This window comes from Ambystoma mexicanum, chromosome 5p (genome assembly GCF_040938575.1).
Source record: "Ambystoma mexicanum isolate Mex_15411 chromosome 5p, UKY_AmexF1_1, whole genome shotgun sequence".
Taxonomy (NCBI): Eukaryota; Metazoa; Chordata; class Amphibia; order Caudata; family Ambystomatidae; genus Ambystoma; species Ambystoma mexicanum.
This window is the reverse complement of record NC_090930.1, coordinates 448,634,159-448,660,543: the sequence shown is the minus strand read 5'-3', so window position 1 is coordinate 448,660,543 and position 26,385 is coordinate 448,634,159.

Below are 26,385 nucleotides of genomic sequence, written 5' to 3'. Positions count from 1 at the left end.
CCCACAGGGGCTTGCAATGGCGGAAGACGGTACAGAGACATCCAGGTTGGTGGTCCCCACAGAGGAGGAGGAGCCTGCTACTGAGCCGCACATGGGGCCTGGTGGGGGTAGTACCACTAGTGCAAGTGGTGCAGGCCAGGGTCAGGAAGCAGCACAGGTCACCGCGGAGGGGCCTGTGCATGTCCCTGTCCTTAACCCTGTGACTGCACCACCATGCACCAGCAGGGAGGCCCCGTCCCAGGCCCGTTCGCAGGTAGAGAAGAGTGCCATGTCATCTGCCTCTCCACTACCTGTGGACGAGGGGTCCCATGAACGTATGGGCTCCGTCCTGATTGGTGTCGCGTTGCGCATGCGTGACATTCGTGATGACGTGCGTTCTTCCTGGGCAGAGAACGCACGCCATCATGAAGAGCAGCGTCGCGACGTGGCACTGTTGGGAGGGGCCCTGGTTGGTGGGTTCCTACATGTGACGCGCACCCTGGCGGACCTCTCCTCTTCTGTGGAGACTATGCGCCAGTCGTTCTCCCTGCCGTCTTCCGGCCCAGATTCCACCAGGGCCCCCTGTGGACCTGGCCTGACCAACACAGCCAGCTTGGTGGAGATCCCATCCCTGCCACAGTCGGGAGTCGGCGGTCCAGCAGGGGTGGACACCACAACTGGAGACCAGCTGATGGAGGATGTGCAGGCATCATCGGACAGGGCACATGGACAGCAGCAGCAGGAGCAGGCTCTAGGTGGGAGCAATAATGGCTATGGGCCATTGACATCAGGGTGCAGGCATCGGCCAGAGGGCAGGAGGGCCCTGGAATGGATGTGTCTTCCGTGTGACTGAGGTTGGGCCAGCGTATAGGTGCGGAGCGGCGGTGGGCGGAAGAGGCGCAGCTCACCATGGTCAGGGCAGAGTTCTCCATGCATCGGGCGTTGAGGCAGGCAGAGTACCTTGAGGCGACTCGCAGGGAGTTGGAACAGGCCATGAGCGCCTCCCTGTCAGACCTCGGGGCCAGGGCAGAGGCCCGCCTCCGGGACATCGACATGGAGTTTGATGATGCCCTGGCCCAGGACACCACAGAGTGAGCCACAGGACTTGCCCACTGCCATTGTATATAGTTAGATAGTGTTAAGTTTCCTTTGCTTTTTTTTTTATTTTGGTTGCGCTTGGACAATGCACCACGTTTTTGTATACAGTTTTTTATTAGGTAGTATTTCTGGTAGGTTTCATTTCATCAGTTGGGCTCATGGACCCTGGATTGTTCATTTGTACATAGTTCACCATTGGATTATTCTCATTTTTTTAATTTTCACCATGGACCAATGGATTTCACTTTCTTTTTTCCCTTGGATTTGCTTTGTTGGACTGTGATTTTGGACACCATTTCTTTTGGATTTCTTTGGATTATGATTTCTTGTTTTTTATTCTTTTGCGGACATGCAGCATTTCTTTAATTATTCCCATTGTTGTGTGTTTTCTTTTAATTACATTCATGTTGTGTTTAATACATTTTTTTCTTCATACTTCGATGTGTGGTATTATCTCATTGGTTTCATGCATGTCATGATATGGGTTTTCACATTCACTTGCACCCATTGTGTGTGTGTGTGACGGACATGTGTTCATTTACATACTTGCCTTTGGGTTTGTATCATGTAATTGGCTTTTCTATGTGGGTGGATGCAATACTTGTTTGGGTCTTTGGGCAGGGGAAGCTGACCCTAAGGGCCATGATTGAGGATCGTCATGACTTGGGGGCAGGGGACATGAGTGGGACATGAGTGGGGGCTTGCTGGCAGGTGCCCTGCACTGCTGGGGGGGGGGGGTGCAGGGGGACATGAGTGGGACATGAGTGGGGGCCTGCTGGCAGGTGCCCCGCACTTCTGGGGGGTGGGGGTGCCGGGTGGTGCTGGGGGACATGAGTGGGGGCCTGCTGGCAGGTGCCCTGCACTGCTGGGGGTCCAGGAGGCCATGAGTGGGACATGAGCGGGGGCTGCTGGCAGGTGCCCTGCACTGCTGGGGTGTGGGGGTGCTGGGGGACATGAGTGGGGGCCTGCTGGCAGGTGCCCTGCACTGCTGGGGGGTGGGGGTGCTGTGGGACATGAGTTGGTGATCAGTAGTGCAAGCTGACATGTGGCTTGGCTGGGGGGCATGCCCTTGGTGGATGGGCTGCCTGCGGGACATGACCAGGGGTGCAGGGTAGTCCCCTGTGGTGTGGGCTGCCTGCAGGGGCCGTGGAGGGTGTAGAGGGAACACCTGGGAGGACCCACACTGCCAATTCACGTGTCAGACTCCCCGCGCACCCCCGAAATACACGTACCCTGCTCAAATTGCGTGTGAGACTTCACGCGAACCCCAGTTATATACGTACCCCGCTCGCACAGGGCCAATCGCGTGTGAAAATTCCTGCGTATCCCCCGAAATACACGTACCCGGATCCAATCGTGTGTGAGCCTTCACGCGAACCCCAGTTATACATGTACCCCGCTCGCACAGGGCCAATCGCGTGTGAAACTTCCCGCGCACCCCAGTAATACACATACCCCACTCGCACAGGGCCAATCGTGTGTGAAATTTCCCACGCACCCCCCGAAATACACGTACCCGGATCCAATCGTGTGTGAGACTTCACGCGAACCCCATTTATACACCTACTCCGCTCGCACAGGGCCAATCGCATGTGAAACTTCCCGCACACCCCCCCGAAATACACGTACCCTGCTCAAATCACGTGTGAGACTTCACGCGAAATCCAGTAATACACGTACCCCGCTCGCGCAGGGCCAATCGTGTGTGAGACTTCACGCAAACCCCAGTAATACACATACCCTGCTCGCACAGGGCCAATCGCGTGTTAAACTTCCCGCGCACCCCAGTAATGCACGTACCCCACTCGCATAGGGGCAATCACGTGTGAAACTTCCCACACACCCCCCGAAATACACGTACCCTGCTCAAATCGCGTGTGAGACTTCACGCAAACCCCAGTTATACACATACCCCGCTCGCATAGGGCCAATCACGTGTGAAACTTCCCGCGAACCCTAGTAATACACATACCCCACTCGCACAGGGCCAATCGCGTGTGAAACTTCCTGCGAACCCCAGTAATACACGGTTAGCGCAGCCCTTTGTGCTGGATTGGGGATTTTGATGGCTTTTCCCTGGGAAAGGGCCGTTCTTGGCGGCGAAGCTGGCGCTGCTGCAGGGCCACTGCGCCACTGTGCGCCACGGCTGGTTTTGGTAGCTAAAATCCATGAATACGCTGTGTGCGGAAATGGATTTTAGCGCACACGGCTGGCGCAGAGATTCGCACGCACACACTGTGCGCCAGCTGCGTGCGCCACTTGTGCGCTAAATTCTATGAATTACCCCCTATTAAATGTTGCCAACTGATCTGCATCTGTCTTCAGCTGCTCTCCATCAACCTTGGCTGGGGCTCAATGCACTCCCTTTTTGCACATAGCACTATATTTCTGTGTCTAATCAACACTTTGAAATCTTCATGGAGTTTTGAGACCTGTAGCTATCTGTTATACAATGGCTGCCTTTTGCAGACCTATACTCTAGTTAGAAATCTATATTTTGTGTTAATTATGTGGGATATTTTGACCAACTCAGCTGTGCTATGTTGCATCACTTTGCTGCATTGGTGCAAGAAACAGCACAAGATGGCTGCACTGACTACTGTGCACGTCAAGAGCTTTAAACTACGTTTTTGTAACAACCAGAAAATGGCTGCACTACCGTGCCACACACATTTCAGGTGGGGTGAAACAGAGTACTCACTGTGGGAATGTGCCAGTGTGCTCTGCAACATGTAACATGGAGTGAAGTGAAAGAGGCAGCATCATTGTGCTGAAAACCCAAATGCCTCTTTAAAATGAAACTTTCTCAACCTTAAATGTGCTGCTTGGTGCTGATTTCATCAATTTTTCATGAACCACTGTGATTAAAAAGGCCCTTCAATTCCCAGGATCATTCATTGTGTCTCAGAGGAACCGGGCCTCATTTGAATGACAGCTACTGTCAAATTTATCCCTAAAAATCAACCAGGGGCTTTGTTTTTATTTTACATGGGAAACATGTCTATTGCCTTTTCAACAGTATCAAGAATCAGCTGTCCAGAGAAAGACTCTAAATAGATGCCCGTAACTGTATCCATGCTGCAAAACAATTCCAGCACTCAAGAAAAGAACCATATCTGCACAAAGTGTATATTTATTTGCTGGAGATGAAAACCGAATTTAAAGAAATAGTAAAATGTGCTTTCTCCCTGACTGAAGGGGGGAAAATTGCCTATTTAAAAGTACATTATTGTGTAAAGGCTTGATTACTTAGAAATGTAAAAGGATCTGTTACTGTTAAAAATATACCTATAAACTGTGTTAATTCTACAGGTTTAAAGTTAAGATTTAAAAGGAGAAAATTAAAGCTAAAACCATGGCTGAGTTGGCAAACTATATATAAAAAAACTTGCTCTGCCAGTTGCTAGCCCTGAGAAAGGGTGACACCTCATAAACATCTGCAACAGGAAAGTGGCAAATTGCTAGCTTGGAAGCTTGGAAGCTTTGAATACCCAGAACAAAGGGACTTCCCAAGTTGTCATCAGACATTCGTCTTTGCTCCAGGCTGAGACAATAGCAGGCTGAGACTCCCACCTGTCAAGTGTGAGGGGCAGTAAACTTCAATCAAAAGAGAGGCCCCTCATCCTGCTTCAAAGGAATTGAAATTTGTTTGCAGTTGGGGAAAAAAAACGGATTAAGTGACAATAGATTTCCTGTTGGTTTTAAAAACCTATTTTGTAACTGAACTTTCAAGACATTTAACTTTGCAGCAAGAATGAAGAAAAATATGAAAAGTTTGTAGTTTTAAATCAAATTTTATGCTCTTTCTGTGAAGACTTGGTGGAACTCATTACTGCATAAGGAACAAAAGTTGTAAAGAATTACAGATTGTGGGGAAAGTATTGATATTGCGCACATAAAAGTTTGTACACACATACCAGGGGAAAATGCACAACTGTGTACAAAGTTGGGACATTTTAGGCCAAATCTTTCATGGTTAAAATTGCCAAAATGTAGCATAAAGGCTAAACCAGGTCCCACAGACTTGGGGTTTGGATTGAAATATGACCCACAAAATATGTAATCTGTGCATCTGATTTTCTCAGAGGTTATAACTGTATACATATGTATTTGTGGTAAAGTTAGATTTTGGTTTCAGTAGCTAAGGGAGGTTTCTAGGCATTGTAAAAATCATCCCATAAACATGACATCCTTTTCTGTGATCCAATCAGCAAAGAGCAAGGCAGAAACTATGCTCTTGCCCAATCCTAGCATTATGGGTGTGGGTAGTAAGCCTGCTCCTACTATATACTGTAGTGATGTCATTTGGCATAATAAATAAGGGAACCTGAGAGTACACACAGACTGATTCCTGACTTTCGTCCGGATTTCCTGCATGATGTCCTGTTCCTGATTTCTTCATCCTACTTGATCCTGATTCCAGTTTTCATTGCAAAGCCAAGGCCTATGCATTGCTGAACCCCTTTTCAGCTAGGCCTCAAATTCAATAAATCCCAAAAATCCAAGGGAAGCATCCTGATCGAACCTGGCTTTCTACTAGTAGATGCATGCATGAAAACTCGCCATCCCACTGATCTCCAGTTGCCAGTTGTTAGGAATCCAGTTCGGGCCATCTCGAGGCTAGTAATATACCTGTAACTAATACACTTCATGGCCATTTCTGTTCCTCTCCTCGTTTGCCACTAGCAACCCTTAACACTCCCAGAGTACTCAAGTTAGCACACAAGATTCCATTAGTTATGCCTCGTTCCTTCCAACAATGCTGGAGTTTGCCTTGGAAACGCTGGCTGCCGTTGCACCGTTGTCCTGGGTCATGTTACCTTAGACGGCATGCCGTGAATGGCAGGTCAGGTGACATTAATATAAACCCCGCCCGCTCCAGGAAGCGTTGTTTCTGAATTTACTTTCTTACTAGCCTTACGCTTATTGATTCATTGTTTGTTCTTGCGAACCTTTGACCCATTTCTGCTTTCACAGAACTCTTCGTCTTGATCCCTGGTTATGTCGCCTGGTTACTGTTGATATTTCCCATTACCGTGACCTCGGAACTCTGCTACGACTTGCCTGCCTGCTGTTTTTGCCTGAAGTCAAAGGCTGTATGGAACCTTGCTCCTGTTTTCGGATTTTCCTTTCCTTACGTCTTCGCAACCGGATCTTATTGGAACTTTGTTTATCTTCACTGGCAAATTGTTCTACTTGCTGTATTACTGGTTTGATTCATATTTTGTAATTGCTTCTACTGTTATTGTATCCTTGTTGTTATAATGTAAAGTGCTTTGGCGTAAAGCACTATATAAACACAATAAACATAAACATAAACAGAAACTTTGTCAACTTTGGAACGTTTATTTCGGATTGCCTTCGCTTCTCGATTCTCTGCAACTACGAACCTTTTGGAATTTTTCTACAAACTTATGTGCTTGGACTAGAGACTGCCATACGAGCACTGCATTAGGCGTCCTCATGCTGGCGGTGTTAGGTTTGCCTTCCTCGGACCCTTTCTTGGACTGAACTTTTACATCACTGCCACGCTAAAACATTTTGGGATGTTGGTACTTCACGGATCCAGATCAAAATTTTCTGTGGGATATCGCCCTGCTAGTTGAGTCCTTATTCTGACATAGTGGAAGACTAGATACACATGAGTTACTACTGGTTCTTTTTGATATCTTTTGTTGTAATCACTTTGAAAACTGATTGCATGTTTTTTCATTGCAGCCAGTTGTCTTCTGGGGTTAATACCATCTACACACGGCTGAATTCCTGGGGTGACATTCCATCTTTCAGGCAATCCACCTTCCAAGATAGTCCTTCAGTACTATTGGAAGTTGTATTGTAGGGAAGAATTCCTCACCTACACTACGAGGTCAAAAATGCTGATAGGCCCGGATAGTTACGTCCACGTAAGAGATCTGACATATCAGAAGTCTATATTAAAATCACCATGGAGTCTACCGCTGATCCTTTGGCGGCTTTGGCTCAGTTGGTGACGGAATTACGTGCTGACATGAATGCGGCTCATGATGCTACGCAACGTCAGATTGGTGAATTGCAGTCTGGCTTGCAGTCAGGTGCAGGTACCCTGGCCCTTCCTTCAGGTTCAGCTTCAGGTAGGGCACCTCCGCCAAAGGAGAACGTCCCTGTTTACATGGCGGCCCAGTTCCCTTTAGCACCTCCCGAGCGTTTCATGGGTGACCCTAAGACATTTCGGGCATTTATAAACCAATGTAAACTTCACTTTTTGTGTCGGCCTACATCATTCCCTGATTCAACTACCAAGGCTGCTTTTGTTCTTCCTTAGTTGGGCGGGACGGCAGCGGTTTGGGCTAAGCCATTACTAGAACAGGGCAGTAATCTCCTATTTGATAGTGATGCTCTTATTACTGCCATGTCAAGAGTATTTGACACACGCTATAAATACCAGGCTTCTGATTTTGAATTGCTCTCTTTGCAACAAAAAGATTCATGTCTTCTTGCATACCTAGCCAAATTTAACCAATTGGTAGCTGAGATGGACTGGCCAGATGAAAAGAAGGGGGCTTTGTTTTACAACGGCCTGTCTGATACTTTGAAGGACGTGTTGGCTACAGTACCGGTTGTTCCTACGGGCTTTCCGGAATGAGTGGATCTTGTCATGCAAATTGACGCAAAAAGAGCCGAATGGAAAAGGGAAAAAAGAGGGGTTCCTTTCATTCCCAATACTCATGTAGATACATCATCTAAATCCCCTGAACCCATGCAGATTGGGATGGTACAGGGTCCCTTATCGGTTGAAGAGAGAGAAAACCGAAAGAAAAATAATCTATGTTTTTACTGTGGATCTACTGAACATTTCTTGAGACAATGCCCTAAGAAACCCCAGAAACAGGGAAATGCCAAAGCTCGCCAATGGAGGGAGTCCCTTTGCCGAGCCGTAATGATCAGAGCTCCGCTACTATGGTTCTTTTTACGGTCTCTGTCACTCTGTTGTGTTCTGATTAGGAATTGTCTCAGGCGGAGGCCGTCTTGGATTCCGGAGCAACCGGAAATTATGTGGATGCACAGTTTGTACGGGACAATCAGATTCCCCTTATTTCCAAGCCCTTTCCTGAACTGGTTAATGCAGTGGACGGTACCACTCTATTATCCAGGTTGGTAACTGAATGCACTGTCGAACTTAAGTTGGTTATTGAACCAGGGCATGCAGAAATAATTACGTTTGATGTTATTGCAGCACCCCAATTCAAATTGATTCTCGGGTTACCTTGGTTACGTAAACACAACCCGGTCGTCAATTGGGCTACAGGAACAGTGGCCTTTGACTCTACTTACTGTGAAAAGTATTGCTTGTCTGGACATTCAACAGGGAGTCCGAGCTGTGTTATATTGGATTCAGCTTGTGTCATAGGAGCTGTTACCACCACTTCCTTTCCTAGGGAGTACGAGGATTACAAGGATGTTTTCGATAAGAAGGGTGCAGAGCTTCTTCCTCCTCACGGTCCCTATGATTGCCCTATTCATTTACTCCTGGCTGCCACGATCCCTTCGGGTCGCGTGTACTCCCTGACTCAGAAGGAGGATCTGGTGCTTAAGGAATATTTGGACAAATCCTTGAAGTCGGGTTTTATTCGACCATCCCGCTCTCCTGCGCCTTCCCCACTTTTCTTTGTTCCAAAGAAAGAGGGGGACCTGCGTCCCTGTATTGATTATCACGTATTAAACGCAGTTACCATCAGGAATCAATATCCGATTCCGCTTATCTCAGTTCTTTTGGACCAGCTAGGTTCTTCTGTACTATTCACTAAATTGGACCTACATGGAGCATACAATTTGGTGAGGATGCGGAAGGGAGATGAGTGGAAAACGGCATTCAAGACCAAATATGGTCTCTACAAATATCTGGTTATACCGTTCGGATTATGCAAAGCCTTGGTCACATTTCAATGTTTTATCAATGATGTCTTCCATGATCTACTGGACATATATGTTATTGTATACCTTGATGACATCTTGATCTATTCTCCATCATATGAATGTCATGTGCACCATGTATCCACAGTGTTACAAAGGTTAAGAGACCATAATCTTTACGCTAAGCTCGAGAAGTGTATATTTCACGCCACTAATGTCGAGTTTTTAGGTTATGACATCACTAGCCAGGGGGTCCATATGTCAGATTCCAAAGTCAAGGCCATATTGGAATGGCCTATTCCGACCACTGTCAAAGCCCTGCAATCCTTTCTAGGATTCATGAACTTTTACAGGCGGTTCATACGCTCTTTTACAGCCACTTTGGCTCCATTAACCTCACTTACGAGTTCTAAACAGGCTTTCCTGTGGACAGAGGAAGCTCAGATCGCTTTTGATAAGCTTAAGTCTGCCTTTACCTCGGCTCCAGTCCTTCAACACCCATATCCTGCCAAGCCCTTTTTCGTAGAGGCTGATGCTTCAGATCAGCCAGTTGGTGCAGTTCTATCAAAGTTATGTACTGACACAGGTTTTCTGCACCCCGTTGCATATCATTCCAGAAAACTTACCAAGTATGAAGTGAATTACACCATTACGGAATGAGAGTTACTATCCGTAAGGGATGCTTCCAAAGTCTGGAGGCACCATCTTCTTGGTATGGATACTCCGGTTCAAGTATTCACAGACCATCGCAATTTACTTGCCTTGCAGTCTGTGAAATGCACCACGGCTAGACATGGTTCTTTTTGATATGTTTTGTTGTAATCACGTTGAATACTGATTGCGTGTTTTTTCATTGCAGCCAGTTGTCTTCTGGGGCTAATACCATCTACACGCGACTGTTTTCCTGGGGTGACATTCCATCTTTCAGGCAATCCACCTTCCAAGGTAGTCCTTCAGTACTACTGGAAGTTGTATTGTAGGGAAGAATTCCTCACCTACACTACGAGGTCAAAATGCTCATAGGCCCGGATAGTTACGTCCACGTAAGGGATCTAACACCAGTAACCAGAAAGGCCAGTCCAGTGCAGTCCGGTGACCAGAACGACCTAAATGATCCTGTCCTGCCCGGTGTCCTTGGCCGTACAAGGGGCCAACATATATACCAAGTTGGATCTAAAAGGAGCTTACCATCTGATCCGAATAAAGCCTGGTGACGAATGGAAAACGGCATTTCGAACCCCGTTTGGGCATTTCCAATATAGAGTGATGCCTTTTGGATTATCTAACGCCCTGGCCATTTTCCAAAGGTTTATGGACCACATCTTTGCCGATCTGCTGCTTCACAATATGGTTGTTTATTTAGACGACATCCTGATCTTTTCTTTCAATATAGAAAAACATCTAAAACATGTGGAGGAGGTATTACGACAGCTTCAACAAAATAATTTGTATTGCAAGTTAGAAAAATGGGTGCACACAGATAGTCGGGATTTCAGCACCACCTTCTTCCATGCACTCCCCAAATATAGAATGACCCAGCTGGTGAGGGACTTTCACAAGAAGAGATCACTGGACTGGGTCATAGAACAGGCGACCCGTATTTATGAGGTACAAAAACCTGTAGATAGCAAAAATACAAACAAAACCCCAAAACCAGCCACCTGCTGCTGCTAAGGTGGCGGAGGTGAAGGTTGCCCCAATTTTAGATCTGGAGATGGGGGGGCCTAAAAATATACCTGTATAAAATCCGTCCCATCAAAGAACCAGAAGGCCATCGGGCCAATACCAGACAGGCGGTAGTCAGGGAGGTCATCCCACAAATGGGACCCCTAACTCCCCTGATTACATCAGCCCCCGATACAAGGGTAACAAACTCATCCTGGGGTATGTGTGGACTCCCCCAGCCAAAGGGGGGATCAAACCAGGTAAGTACCACCCCAGGAAACTTCCCTCCTAACTTTCCCCAGGAGGGCAGTCATTCCCCAAATGCCGGGTTGAGTTTCTTTCCCCGGTACCCTCAAAACTTCAACCTACAGAACAACCCCCCTTTCTCTCCCCACTTTCCAGAGCCCAGACAGCCCAATCCGGGAGAGGGAAGGCCAAGGGTGGAGAGTTACCCCAATCTTCCAAACCCAGGGTACTATGGGAGAAGGGATAGTTACCCTTCCGGTTATTCACCTAGGATGGACCAGAGACTCCCGTACCAGCCGGAACGGAGCGCCAGGTCCAGAACCTGCCCCAGGATCTGGGTCGCATGTTGAGGGTTCAGCAGAACCCTCAGATGAACACGGCGGCTCAGAACCTCACAAACCAAGGGTATGGTACTCCAGAACAATGACGGGGAGAGAACCCCAACAACTCACCGGTTCCAGAGGAGGAGGCACGGGGGGAAGGAAGGTGTAAAGCCTGAGAGGAAGCTTCCTTCCCCACTCGTGAAAAGCCCCTGGAAACCCAGGAACCAGAACCAAAATCTCTTGCCCCCGAAAGTCTGCCACCCAGGGAACAGAGGGTGGTTAAGAGAAATAAAGAACCCAAAAAGACCCATTTTGTGGAGGAGGTTAGTGTCCTCCAATTTGAAGGTGAAGGATCCTTAGAGGATTCTGGAAAAAATATCTTCTCCTTCAGGGACGGGGGAACTCCTCCCAAAGAAAAATGGGCCCCAAGAGATCTTAAGGAAGACTGGGGGGAGATGGGGACTGAGTTAGAATTGCCCATCATTGAACCCTTGAATGATCATTTAGGAAACCACACTGCCCAAACCTATTCTGGTGACAGTCCCCAAAAAGGGGGTGGGGGGGCTGCCCAGATTCAGGCCAGGAGCCCAAAACTCCCCAAATATCCAACCGTCATATTTTTCTTGCAGATCCCCAAGCTCCCACACATAATCATGCCCAAACGACCCCTGTGTCAGAATCAAGAATCAAGAAATTGACCAACCAATTGGCCAAAAATGCACATTATCTTTGCCCCCTGGAGGAGAAGGGGGAAGATTGTATGCCCTTGTCCAAATACAAGGGCAGTGTACAGTGTCGGCACTGGTGGACACTGGATCCCAAGTAACTCTTCTGTCAAAGAGGGCCTTTGATCAGCTGAATTCAGGAAGGGGGAAGAGATACCAAATCCCTCTCACCCCTCTTCCTGGACAACTCCAGAACTTCAATGGGAATGAAATTCCTGTCGAGGGGACTGCGGATCTGGAAATTAAAATTGGCCGACACAAGGTAAAACACCCGGTCATAGTCGTGACACTGGAGGGCACACCCTGTCTACTGGGGAATGACATCCTGCGAAGGTTGTCCCCCCTAATAGACTGTGTGAACAAGATCCTCTGGACCCAGACTAACCGGCCAATAAAATTAAAACATAGTGTCAACCATATTAGTTTAAATGACACATGCCACATGGTTGAACAAAAACAGGATCATATTGAGTTCCATTTTCAAAACCACCAAAACCCTGACGTGACATTAATTGCAGTAGGACAACAAACTGGTGATGGGAATTCCTCTACATTTCTGAAAATCAACCTTCCTTCCAGTTTCAAGTGGCATTGCACACTGGAAGGAAATACTCTGAAATTCTATACTAATTCACAATCGGAAAATCCCAAATCCACAGTCAAGAGTGATGAGAAACCAGCTCAAAGTTTAGCTGACATTCAGAAGATTAGAGAACAATTATTCATCCCTAATCAGTTAAATGAGGGGAAGGAAGCTGTTCTCGCCCGATTGTGCATGAACAATGGTAAGAGCTTCATCAGCGAAACCATGTTCTGTAAACTCTGAAAAGATCCAGCCATTCCCACATTTAAATTGATTGACAAATGGGAAATGGACCTGGAAACTCCCAATTCCAAAAGTCCCCTGCCTAGCAGGTGTATGCTCAACATTTCTATAGGTAACAAAAGCATAGTACATAATGGTTGGGTCGTGCGAGATGACCCTGGTGCATTCTATTTAGGCAGTGACATTCTCAAACGTTTTGCCATTAATTTGGACCTGATAAACTACAAAGCCTGGTCCCGATTAGGGGGTAATCCCATGGACTTTGATGATTCAGAAAAAGCATTTCGGTCAGCCCAATTGCTGCCATATGCAGTTGACGTTCAAATTGGAGAGGAAGTCACCATCCCAGGACGGACACGACTATTCCCACTTGAATTAAAAATTAAAAGGGGACAGAAACTGCAAAATCCTGATGCATATGTTCACCTCAGTGTCCATCTCCAACAGCAAGGGTTGGGGTTAGACCTAACGCCATTAGTCAATGTAGAACACAAAACCATTCCAATTTTGATGGATAACAGTGACCTTAGGAGTATCACTCTGGGCGCAGGCACCATTATTGGAATGGCGGTTGATGACCGACATTTTTCCATAGATTTAGGTAATTAACTGATAGGACCAATCCCCAATGACTGTTTTGACAGTGATAGGGACAAGGGGGGAATTTCCAGGTGAACTCTTCCTGCCCTTATGGTAAGGAAGAGGTGACCTGTGGCTTCCGGAGGGATAATCTCCCAGGTCTACAAAGACTTCCTCCCCTGCCTGGAACCCTCTGTCCAGGTCAATACTTAAACCAGTGACCTCTCCACCCAGCTGGAGGAGGCGGCTGAAATAGCCAAACCAGAGGTCTTTCCGGGGTTCAGGCAAATGGGTTGGAGAGTCAACCTAGCTGATTCCTGTGAGACTCTGGAGCAAAAGCAAAAGTTGAAACAAGTTTTCTTAGATTTTCAAGATCTCTTTGCAGTGGACTGTGGTCGCACCGAAGTCCATACAACACAATTCCCACGGACCCTGGCATGACTCCAGTGTTTGTGAAGCAATATCGCTTGCCTCTCGCATCTATGGAGTCCCTCACAGAAATAATCAAAAACCTTGAGTCCCTTGGGATAATTCGTCCAGTCCACAGCACCTTTAATAATCTGGTGATGGGGATTTTAAAACCCAACGGCCAGTGGAGACTCTGTGCTGACCAAAGGGAGCTAAACAAACGGGTCCATATGTCCCGATGGCCCCTCCCCTACATTGACCAAGGGCTGGCCCAGATCCAGGGGTCAAAGGTATACAATGCCATTGACCTGACCAATGGGTACTGGACAGTACCTGGCAGTAGGGAGGAGCAATACAAGCTGGCCTTTACCTTCAGGGGGCAGCATTACACATGGACCCAGATTCCCTTCGGATACATCAACTCTGGCAATGAATATAACATTCTTACACAAGGCAATGCCCGACTTGGGTGAAAGGGGTAACCTGGTTTATGTAGATGATGTTCTGATCAAAAGCTCAACTGTGGAGGAACACATAGCGGAAATCCGTTATGTTCTGATCCAGTTGAGGGTTGCCGGAGCAAAACTATCCTTCCAAAAGACACAGTGGTGCAGGACCCATGTCAATTTCTTGGGGCATGGGATAACGCCTGAGGGTCTCTGTCCCCAGGAAAAGAAAGTGGAAGCACTCCTGAAACTAAAAGACCCCAGAACTCTGCGTGAGCTAAGGAGCCTCCTTGGACTGACTTATTACAGTAGGAAGTTCATTGAGGACTACGCAGAGATCACAAGACCCCTGATCCATCTGTTGAAGGGGGGGTCAAGTGGGAGTGGGGTCCAGAAAAAGCCGAGGCAGTAAAGCAACTCAAAAGAAGCCTCTCACAAGCTCCTTGTCTAGCTTACCCTGTCAAAAACAAGGAGTTCTTCTTGGAGACAGGGTTTCAAATACATTCCTGACGGCAGTATTATATCAAAAGCATGACAAGGGCAATAAAGTCATCTCCTATGCAAGTAAGACTTTGTCCTCTGTGGAGGAAAAATTCAACGATTGTGAGAAGGCACTCCTGGCTACGGTGTGGGCATTGAAAAATTACCGCCCATTCATCCAGGGGGACACATCATAGTGGAGACTCTACACCAGCCTCTGCAATATCTCCAAAGTGACAGAATCTGGGCCGGAAATGTGAGTAATTCCAGAAGTACTTCCTGGATTCTGTCAATGCAAGGCTTTCCGGTGGAGGTCAGATATGGCCAAAACAAGAAGAGTCCCCTCGCGCAAGGTCTGGCTGACTTGCATGATTGTGCCAGAGAAAACTGTCTCGAGGACGAAAGTCTTAAAAACCCAGGACAACATGGAGGCATACCGGAATTCCCTGCACAAAGTCTATGAAGAAGACAAGTGCAAGGGAATGCCCACTGTTTATGTGGATGAGTGCTCCTACCATGTTGACAACAATGGGGAAAAGGAACTGGTGGCCAGCGTTGGGAATGCCTGGGTGAATGATGCCCCGGAACCCTCCGCTGGGTACAAAATCGGTCCCAGTAGTAGTCAGGTGGCAGAGTTGATGGCAGTTCAGCAAGCCATCCTCACTGCCGTCCAACACCAACTCCACGAACTGGTCATAATCACTGATACAGATTATGTCCGGAACGGGTTTGTGGAACACCTGTTAATTGGAAAACAAGAGGCATGCTATGTGCTAACAACAAACCACTCAAACATGGCAAGCTAATACAAAATATTGATGATCTGGTCACCTCTAGTGGGATGACCATCTACTGGAAAAAGATCAAGGGTCCTTCCAGAATAGAGGGACCAGACAAAACTGGAAATGACCTAGCTGATCAGCTGACTAAAACCGGAGCCATCCAAGGGTATCTCCTTGAGATCGAGTCCCTGTTGGGGGAAATCCAGGTCACTGCTATCACTACGTCCCAGACAAATGCTCACAATGAACTCTCAACTGCACAGTGGAGTAAGGAGACCCCAGATGCTGATTTAATCATGGCTCAAAAAGGGGATCCAATCATTGGTAAATTTTATCAACACATTGAGGACCCTGAGAACTTTCTCCTGACGGATACTGATTGTATTGGGAAAGAGGACCTCAGAGTGTTGATGAAATGTCCAAAAATGTTCTGAATCCAAGGCAGTATGTTGGTGAAGAGATCCATATCTGGCTGTGACCAGTGGGTGGTCCCTACCTCATTCCGAAGCCTGATGCTAAGTCACACCCATGATGCGGCCACAGCCGGTCATTAGGAGTTACATACTACATTAGAAATCTTGCGAGAGGTTGCATACTGGCCACACATGGGGCAGGACCTCGACCAATACTTGAAGGGGTGTCTTGTGTGTGCCCAATTTCAGTCAACATCACTCACACACCGCGCTCCCCTCCAAAAGAGGGGGATGACACTGCCTTGGTCTGATTTACAAGTAGATTTCATCGGGCCCGTGATTCGCTCCTCTAGGGGGAACATGTTGACAGTAATATGCTTGTTTACTAAATGGGTGGAATGTCTCCTGGCCCCAAATTGCAAGGCAGAAACAGCAGCTGCCCTGATGATCAATCACATCTTCTCGCATATTGGACAACCCCAAAGGATTGAGTCAGACCGAGGTAGTCACTTCACCAGCGAAGTGATGAAAAAGATATGGGAGATAGTTGGGGTAAAAAGGAAACAACACATTGCATACCGACTGTCCTCTAGTGGTCGAGTTGAGAGGTGCAATAAGACTATTGAGAGCATACTAAAAAAGTTAGTGGCAGATTGTGGGTCAAGTTGGGATATCTGATTACCACTTGTCCTGATAGACATTAGATCTACCCCTTCTTCTGCAACTAAGATATCTCCATTTGAGCTGATGACTGGACGAAGGATGGTGCTACCCCAGCATCTGCTCTATAGAATACAAGAGCAGACACTAATAAATGTCTCCACAACTGATAAGTATGTTGAGAATCTGAGAAAACACCTTCAACATGCTTTTGCGTATGTTCAGCGGAATCTAGAAAGATCTGCAGACAGCATCAAGATCCACTATGATCTAAAGACAACCAAAAAGGGATATCAAGTAGGAGACAGGGTCTGCTTGTACAATTTCCAAAGAACCAAACCAAAGAGCGAAAATTCTTGCCTAGCTGGTGGGGACCTATTGAAATTGTGGACAAAATCTCACCAGTCGCCTACAGAATCCGCATCCCCAAGGGCGACTTGACAGAAGAAAAGTAGGTCCACATCAATCAGCTAAAGAGTTGCCACCCCAGGCACACATAGACGAGTCCATAGAAAACCCAGTGGGGGATATATCTGAAGCATAGGAATATTTCAAATTGTCACTGAATGTATGAGTATATCCCACTGCTGTCATCCCAACTGGAGGACAGTTAGTGGGAAAATTGTCATAACCGGTTTGTGTTCTATTTTATAGATTTGCACTGATTATACCTTTACCAAGAAGGACCTTCTCGGGGACCCGGAAAAGAAAACCCAAGCAAATCCGGAGTGTCGCTCCACACCAGAAGAGAGAAGGCTGGGGGTATCGTTCCACATTCCAACCAGATGCAGCTAGGAGACCGTGCTGCATCATTTTCTGACAGAAGAAGGACTCATACCCGACCAAACTGCTTTTTCAAGAAAAGAAAAAAAAATCCCATTTGCCTGACTCCCCCACGACTGGAAGTCCATACGAAGTCGGGGGGGGGGATTTGTGGGATATTTTTACCCACTCAGCTGTGCTATGTTGCATCACTTTGCTGTATTGGTGCAAGAAACAGCACAAGATGGCCACGCTGACTTATGTGTGCGCCAAGAGCTTTAAACTAAGTTTTCGTAACAACCAGAAAATGGCTGCACTACCATGGCACACACATTTCGGTGAGGTGAAACAGAGTACTCACTCCGGGAATGTGCTAGTTTGCTCTGCAACATGTAACATGGAGTGCAGTGAAAGAGGCAGCATCTTTGTGCTGAAAACCCAAAATGCCTCTTTAAATTGACACTTTCTCAACCTTAAAAGTGCTGCTTGGCACTGAATTCATCAATTTCTTATGAACCACTGTGATTAAAACGGCCCGGCAATGTCCAGGATCATTCATTGTGTCTCAGAGGAACCAGGCCTCATTTGAATGACAGCTCCTGTCAAATGTATCCTTGAAAAATCAACCAGGGGCTTTGTTTTCATTTTACATGGTAAACGCGTCTATTTTCTTTGCAACAGCATCAAGAATCAGCTGTCCAGAGAAAGACTCTAAATAGATGCCGGTAACTGTATCCATGCTGCAAAACAATTCCAGCACTCAAGCACTCAAGAAAAGAACCATAGCTGCACAAAGTGTATATTTGCTGGAGATGAAAACCGAATTTAAAGAAATAGTAAAATGTGCTTTTCCTGACTGAAGGGGGAAAATCTCCTGTTTAAAAGTACATTGTTGTGTAAAGGCTTGAATACTTAGAAATGTAAAAGGATTTGTTACTGTGAAAAATACGCCTATAAACTGTTTTAATTCTATAGGTTTAAAGTTAAGATTTAAAAGGAGAAAATCAAAGCTAAAACCCAGGAAAACTATATATATGAAAAAAAACAATTTGCTCTGCCAGTTGCTAGCCCTGAGAAAGGGTGTGTCACCCATAAAGTTCTGGAACAGGAAAGTGGCTAATTGCTAGCTTGGAGGCTTTGAATACTCAGAACAAAGGGACTTCCCAAGTTGTCATCAGAAATTCGTCTTTGCTCCAGGCTGAGACAACAGCAGGCTGAGACTCCCACCTGTCAAGTGTGAGGGGCAGTAAACTTCAATCAAAAGAGAGGCCCCTCCTCCTACTTCAAATGAATTGACATTTGCTTGCAGTTGGGGAAAAGAGAAAAAAACGGATTAAGTGACAATAGACTTCCTGTTGGTTTTAAAAGCCTATTTTGTAACTGAACTTTCAAGACATTTAACTTTGTAGCAAGAATGAGGAAACATATGAAAAGTTTGTATTTTTAAATCTAATTTTATGCTCTTTCTGTGAAGACTTGGTAGAACTCATTACTGCATAAGGAACAGAAGTTGTAAAGAATTACAATTGTGGGAAAAGTATTGATATTGCGCATATAACATTTTGTACACACATACCAGGGGTAAATGCGCATCTGTGTACAAAGTTGGGAAATTTTAGGCCAAATCTTTCATGGTTAAAATTGCCAAAATGCAGCAGAAAAGCTCAGATCCCACAGACCTGAGGTTTGGATTGAAATATGACCCACAAAATATGTAACCTGTGCATCTGATTTTCTCAGAGGTTATAACTGTATAAATATGTATTTGTGGGAAAGTTAGATTTTGGTTCCAGTAGCTAGGGGAGGTTTCTAGTCATTGTAAAAATCATCCCATAAACATGACATCCTTTTCTGTGATCCAATCAGCAAAGAGCAAGGCGGAAACTATGCTCTTGCCCAATCCTAGCATTATGGGTGTGGGTAGTAAGTCTGCCCCTACCATATACTGCAGTGATGTCATTTGGCATGATAAATAAGGGAACCTGACAGCACACACAGACTGACTGATTCCTGACTTTCTACCTGATATCCTGCGTGGCATCCTGTTCCTGATTTCCTCATCCTACTTGATCCTGATTTCAGTTTTCATTTCAAAGCCAAAGCCTATGCATTGCTGAACCCCTTCTCAGCTAGGCCTCAAATTCTAGAAATCTCAAAAACCCAAGGGAAGCATCCTAATCCAACCTGGCTTGCTACTACTAGATGCATGCCTGCAAACTCGTCATCCCACTGATCTACAGTTTCCAGTAACCAGAAAGGCCAGTCCACTGCAGTCCGGTGACCAGAATGATCTAGATGATCCTGTACCACCCGGTTTGCCCAGCTGCCCTTGTTTAGACCTGATCCGTGTGATGACCAGAACCCTTGATGGTCCAAAATCCTAACTTAAAGTGGACTGTAGGTATTAATAGGAATCAGAGAAAACCATAGCATACCTTGATTTGCCTTGTCTCATCCCAATCTCTAAACCATCCTATCCTTACCTTAATAACTTGTAACATTGTCAGAATACTTATTGCAGTCCTGTCTTTGATCTATCTTGCTAAGCGCCATTTTTTTAGTCACTTTTATCTTGTGTAAATCTCAAACTATCAATCCTACTTCGAGTGATCTGACTGGTTCCGCCAGGACGAACACTGGGGATCTGGTGTTGAAGTCATGAATCAACTCTAGAGCTTACTATGTCCCTTCTTAGTATTCTGGCCAGAATGCTCTAGCATAGAGGAACATTATAGTAAATATTTTCTTGTTCAAACTGAGTTTCTTTTCTGTTTTGACTACCTGATTTTTCTAAAAACTCCTCTCATTCAACCTTGCATCTCTTCCTCAGTTTAATAGCTAGAGACTTCATTTCAACTCTGAATTATACCTAAGACCTATAGCTACATCCCAACCCAAAGAACGCACTCCAAATCAGTATTGCGCCCATTTTTCTTACAAACCGGTTGGTTAATTTTAGGCGGGAATCCACAATTTTGCAAAGTTTTACATGTGTGATTTTTATTCTAAATTACTTTCAACCTTCCATTCAGATTCAAAGTGTTTACTTTTGCTCAAACTATAGCTCATGATTGTTAGTAGTGTTCCAAGATCGCTCCCATAGAGATTTGTATTGATTTAAGAATTTTTGCACTCATTCATTGTTTTACCCAGCCATTTCCGAATGTCATTTTAAGTGTAAGATTTCAAATCTGTTTTTCTAGCTTTTTTGGGGAGGGAAGGCTGGATTTGAATTCTGTTTTCCATTCCTAATTCCTGATTACCTGCTGCTTCCTTATATCTATCTAGAATTGTTTGTTTGTGGTTTGAGGAATATTGCAGGGGGAAATCCTAACTTAAATGCCATCTTTCCAACCAAGCCAAAAGTGTTCTTTTCTCTGGTGTTTTATATTGGTGTTGCTAAAGAGTGAATTTAAGTGCATTACATACCTTCCTATCTGGTATTGCCACCACATTGGTGATTGCTGCTCCCTATTAAAAGTATATGTTTGATTTGAATTTTAAATAAATAAATAAATATTACTTTTACCAACCAGCCTGATTCCTGGTCCATTGTGACCTGGGGTATTTGAGAAGGGGTGTGATATGAGTGGTATATCACTCAAAATATTGAACCTATAGACATAATAAAATAAGCATTTCAGCTGTGCGCTGCATACTAGGCTGAGACCAGGGTGATTAAAATTGATTGAAATACTTAACAATTATGTTGTGCACAATGTAAGCATTCCTTTATGTTTTATATTGTCTTAAATAAGTGTGTCCAGTGTTACCTATTTCCAATGTACTTGACTTAAATAAGGGCAGCCTAACTGCCTCAATAGCCAATACTCCGAATGTTTACAATGTTGGACAGGAGGGAGGGGTATTGGCCCTAAATACCATATTCACCTGTCTGTCACCAGGGGGAGTGTGAGAGGCTGCTCCTCTACACCACGGTACACATGTGCAATGGGGTTCCTGCCTACTTAGCTCGTAACAACTCTTTGTACCTGAGTGAAGTTATGACTGCCATTGTTCATTACTCCTTTAACCAGGGAAGTGTACCACTCACCTCAAATATTACCGCACTAAAACCTTTGCTAAAAAAACAACTTTAGATCCAGAAATTCTTCAGAACTACTGCCCAGTGTCAGGTCTGCCTTGGCCAGCTAAGATACTGTAGAAGGTGGTTATCTCCCTGCTACAATCTCATATTGAGACACATCATATTCTGTATATTTATCAAACCGGTTTTTACCCTTTGCACAGTACCGAGACAGCGCTGGTTGCTGCACTAAAAAATGCTGATGGATGGGTAATGACGCTGTTGATTATGTTGGACCTTTCTGCAGCATTTGATACAGTGGATTTCGACATCAGGCTGAGCAGACTCACTTCAGTGGTAGGAGGGTCTGATCAAGCATTGGCGTGGTTCCGCCTTTTTTATTGGAACATTGCCAGTGTGTTAAATTGGACAACTATGTATCAGAAAATGCCCTTGTACAATGTGGAGTACCACAAGGATCCTCATTGTCCCCTATATTATTTAATTTCTGCATGCAGCCTCTGATGGGTATTGTGCCTAAATTCAACTTGTCATACCATTCTTATGCAGAAGATACGCAGCGATATCTGCATTTCTAAAATCCCTCTTTATCTTTTGCGAACATTATACATCCAAATGTTTTTTTTTTTAATGGTTCCTCCATGTTACCAGTAACCACCAAACAATCTTCATCCCTTCTCCATTTGACCTGCATGATATTCAACATTCTCCAGATATATATTGTGGCCAAGCCCTTTTTTTTTTACCAATCCAACTTGATTCTTGCAGACTTGTGGAGAGTCTATTCGTTCTAGGTTTTGTAATTTACTTTTTTTTTTTTGATATTTATGATATTGGAAAAACCCATCAAGCAAATGCCTCTCTTAAGCGATGGACAATGTATGTGTCCCAGCTCTCTGAAGCCCAACCACAGTCGTTTAAAAATACATTGGGAAGCATGTCCAGACTGAACATGATGCTGCAAATCCAAATCCAATATCTGACTATGATGTAAAGAACCATGTCTTTTTAGAAACACAAAGCACAAAACCAGCCCTTTAGATAGCATAATTTCAACCTAGTGGCCGCTGATGAACTTTGACACAGGTGGGGTACAAATATTCTGGTGGAATAGTGAAAAGGAGCCAGATGACCCCCTTCGTTCCCCTCTCTAAAAGGATTTCGACAAGTGCTGTTTTACCCCAAGAAAAGTTTGAAAAAATAGTGTGGACATGGTGTATGCTTAAGCACAATTTTTGGATGAAAACTAGATAAAAGTCCACAGGGGAAAACATGAGATATTCCAATACTAGAGGCACCAAATCTGACACAGTACAGTACACAGAAGCAATTCTCTGCAGTGTCCATTTATGTGCCCATCATATAATTCTGCACCAATAGAATCACTGGATAGATATCCAGAAGACAAGAATGTATGTCATATCGCTAAAGTACTACTTGACACAGAATGCACCTACCACATTGGAAAACTGCCACTATAGCTCCTATGGCAAGGGAAATTATAGCAGTTTCAAATATTTTACTACAAGATATGATCACACCAATTTTAAAAGACATTTTAGGAGATATAATGCTCAGCATTGCTCATGTACTAGTTAATACAATTAAATTAGAACTGCTTCACAAGGAAATACCTTCTGGAATTATGTTAGTAGTACATGTGGCCCCCTTTCTACATCATGTACATTTTGACAGGTGGGAAACCCCCCTGCTTCCGATCTTATTCCCACCCCCTTTTGATATGTGATTAATATGAACTTGATATAAAATTAATATAAAATATTATATCTATTTTATATCAAATGTATATTTTTATATAAAGTGTCTTTGATACCATTTGTGATGATTTACTATAAAGGGATATACACTTTATATTAAGATTATATGATTTTGATATAACACTTTTATAAAAAAAGTGGCTGGGAGCACGCGTGTGCACTGCTGTATGGTTGAGGTGGAAGTGAGTTGTGAAGAGCACGACTGTGTATATTAGGGTTTGTAGTGGTGACACGATGATGCAGAAGTCGGTTTGGCCTTTAAGGCGCAAGGAACCAGGTATGAATTTTATATTGAAAAGATCTTTAAAGTATTTGAAATTAATTGCAGTGATTTTAATAATTTTGTATTATTTGTATATAAAGTTGACATACATTTGATAACAGTTTCTATATAGATGTAATATAAAGTTGGCGTACATTTTATAACAGTTTTTATATAGAAGTAATATAAAACTATGCAGAGCAGCTGCCATCATGATTTTATAACTGTTTTTTATATAGATGTTAATATAAAGTTGGCATACATTTGATAACAGTTTTTTATATACATGTAATATAAAGCTATGCAGAGTGACTGACGTCATCATTTTATAAGACTATTTCTATACAATTAATATAAAAAGGAAGTTGTGTTTTGTAAGGCACGCCATTACAATTTTAAAATGTAAAGGAGAGGCTTGAGCTATAAATAGGTCTGGGAGGATTTTAGCATTTTAAAGTGAATACAAGCTGAATAAATATGTATAAATGTGTTTTTTTATAATCGGATTAGCCGGGGTGGACATGCCTGGTCATGTCCAGTTAAGGAGTGGGTATGAAACCATTGAAAAAATAGGATGACAAAGCAGAGCTATGGGTTTAAAAATAAAAACATCTAAGCAGCATGGCATGAATAAAAATATAGAATACATATTCTACTAACATTAAACTTGGTAGAATGGAAATAGAGTTTGATTAAAAAAAAGGCAGAGGGTGCTTTATAGAGCTGAGACTGAGACAAGAAAATGGTAAACTGTTCTCTTTGGCAGTGTAAATTGTAGTTTTACAGCACCAAGGCATGGGACTAGAGCAACAGAATTTTGCACATGCTGGCCGCTGTGACTGGTAGCCTGATCCTCATGAACCAAACAGGATTCCAGGCCCTTCTCCCCAGTCTATACTAACACTCTCTCCCCACTGCACTGCCCTTGTGGGCCTTGTTTGGCGACTCTACATCCCACCTTTGGGAGTCGCCGCACTGGTACTTAACCAGAGGTTCTCCTCCTTGGCTACCTTAGCACTTCCGTCCTGGGCCCTTCCCACCAGCACTTTACCTCTCCTCTGCCCCCCCTTTTCTCCCAAACTTCTCACTGCACGTCCAAATGCCACATGTCCTAGTAGGACCATAATTGAATTTTACTGTTTTTTCCATTGTTATTTTCCCCTGTTCCCTTCCCATTTAGCCTTATGGCCGTTTGAAACACTATTCAGTTGTAAAAGCGTCTAACAAATGCTCAATAAAATAAAACATAAAATATCTATGAAGCTCCCATCAGCTGTGAATGGGTAGAAATGTGCTGTGTCACATAGCAGGTTAGCTGTGCTGTAGCATAGGCAGAAGAATGATGCAATGCTGAAAAATACACGAGGCTTGGCTCAGCTGTGAATTTGTTGACTCACTCATCTTAGTTTTCCATTTTCAGTCAGGCAGAAGAATGATGCAATGCTGAAATTGTAACTTGCAAAAACACATGGGCCTCTCTGCGTGTGCACAATGTGTTATCTCTAAGTGCCAATGTGTTGTGTAAGCATGATGTTAGTGAAATGCATTTGGGACAGCCCATTTATTGAGCAGAGTAAGCATGAATAATGAACGTGCAGAGGGCTCAGTCATACTTTTTTGCAAAATATGGAGGGTGGAGGTCATGGATTACTGAATAGTATGGGTGGAACTTTGGAAGCCAGCCAAAAATATCGCTTTGGATTCTTGGAAGAATTGCAGGCCATGCTGCTGCTGTGTGTCCTAGACCATTGGAACTCTGCTATCCGGCAGCCCTGTGACAGAAGAGGTCCTCCTTTTTCTGGATTTTAGAAAGAACAAGATGGATCTACTTTAATTGAGTGGCAAAATGTTTTAAGCAGTTCTATTATGTGTTTCTATTTAGAGGTTGAGAGCAGCTTGGGACATCTTGTATTTCTTATAAACTTGTTTTATTTAAATGTTTGCTGCCTTTAACAGGGGTGTTAAGGCATTTACTTTTAAAATCTCAGAAGGTGCTCAAAGGTGCTACCATGTTGTTTTTTTTACATTGCAGGTTGGCTATGATAATGTGTAAATATGCTTATAAGTGTGAAATATTTAGATGGCCTTTAAATGTAAAGCGCACTATCTTTCTAGTGCTGAGAAGGCACTCAAAGGCGCTAACATGTGTTTTCTGATTTTGCATGATGGATAGGATAAGGTGTAAAAACGTTTGTAAGTGTTTATAGCTCAGCTACTTAATATTCTAGCACTTATATATTAACGCTTGAAAAGCAAGCATGAGGTTCAAAAAGTATAGAGGGTTTAAAATTCCACTCTAATATCTCTGAACAATTATTTAATTCTACACTGCTCTAAAATAGGTGCTTTGTGAGGACACTGGTCTGCCAGGTCATGCAAGGATGAAATTGAGTTTTTGTTAAACACCACAAATGTTGTGGAAATGCTGTAGTTGGTATTTCTATACAAGGGAATGAAATTGTTGTTTTTTAAACATGGTACAAGTGCTAGGGCAGTGCAGAATATTTTTTAAAAGAGATGTTTGGTGTGAGAGATGGCTTATTTAAAGTTTATGTTCTAGATTGTGCTGATTCCATCTTGTATTTTTAAGTATAGGTCACAATTTACATCTCTGTGTAGCTTGCGCAAACTGACACAATGTAAAACAAATTCTGCAACAAAGAGCTATAACTGACACGTATGCAGGCTGGATTAAGTGCCTGCCTGCATTTTTATATATGGAAGCTGCAGTGTGCTTTAACATTGTCATGGTAGGGCTACAATATATGAGAAACTAGTGGGCCTCATTACACGTTGTGCGGTAAGGGATTAACGTTACCGGTAAGGGAATACCGGTATCATTAAATCCCCATGCCAATTACGACCCGGATTATCGCTATTAGCGGCACCGCTAAGTACGGTGCCACTAATAGCGGCTAGTTCGCAGGCGCGCAACCCTTCATCCCGTAAATAGCGCCATGTCGCTGATAGCACACCATCACAAGTCATGCGGACATGCAAATAGTGGCATGGTAA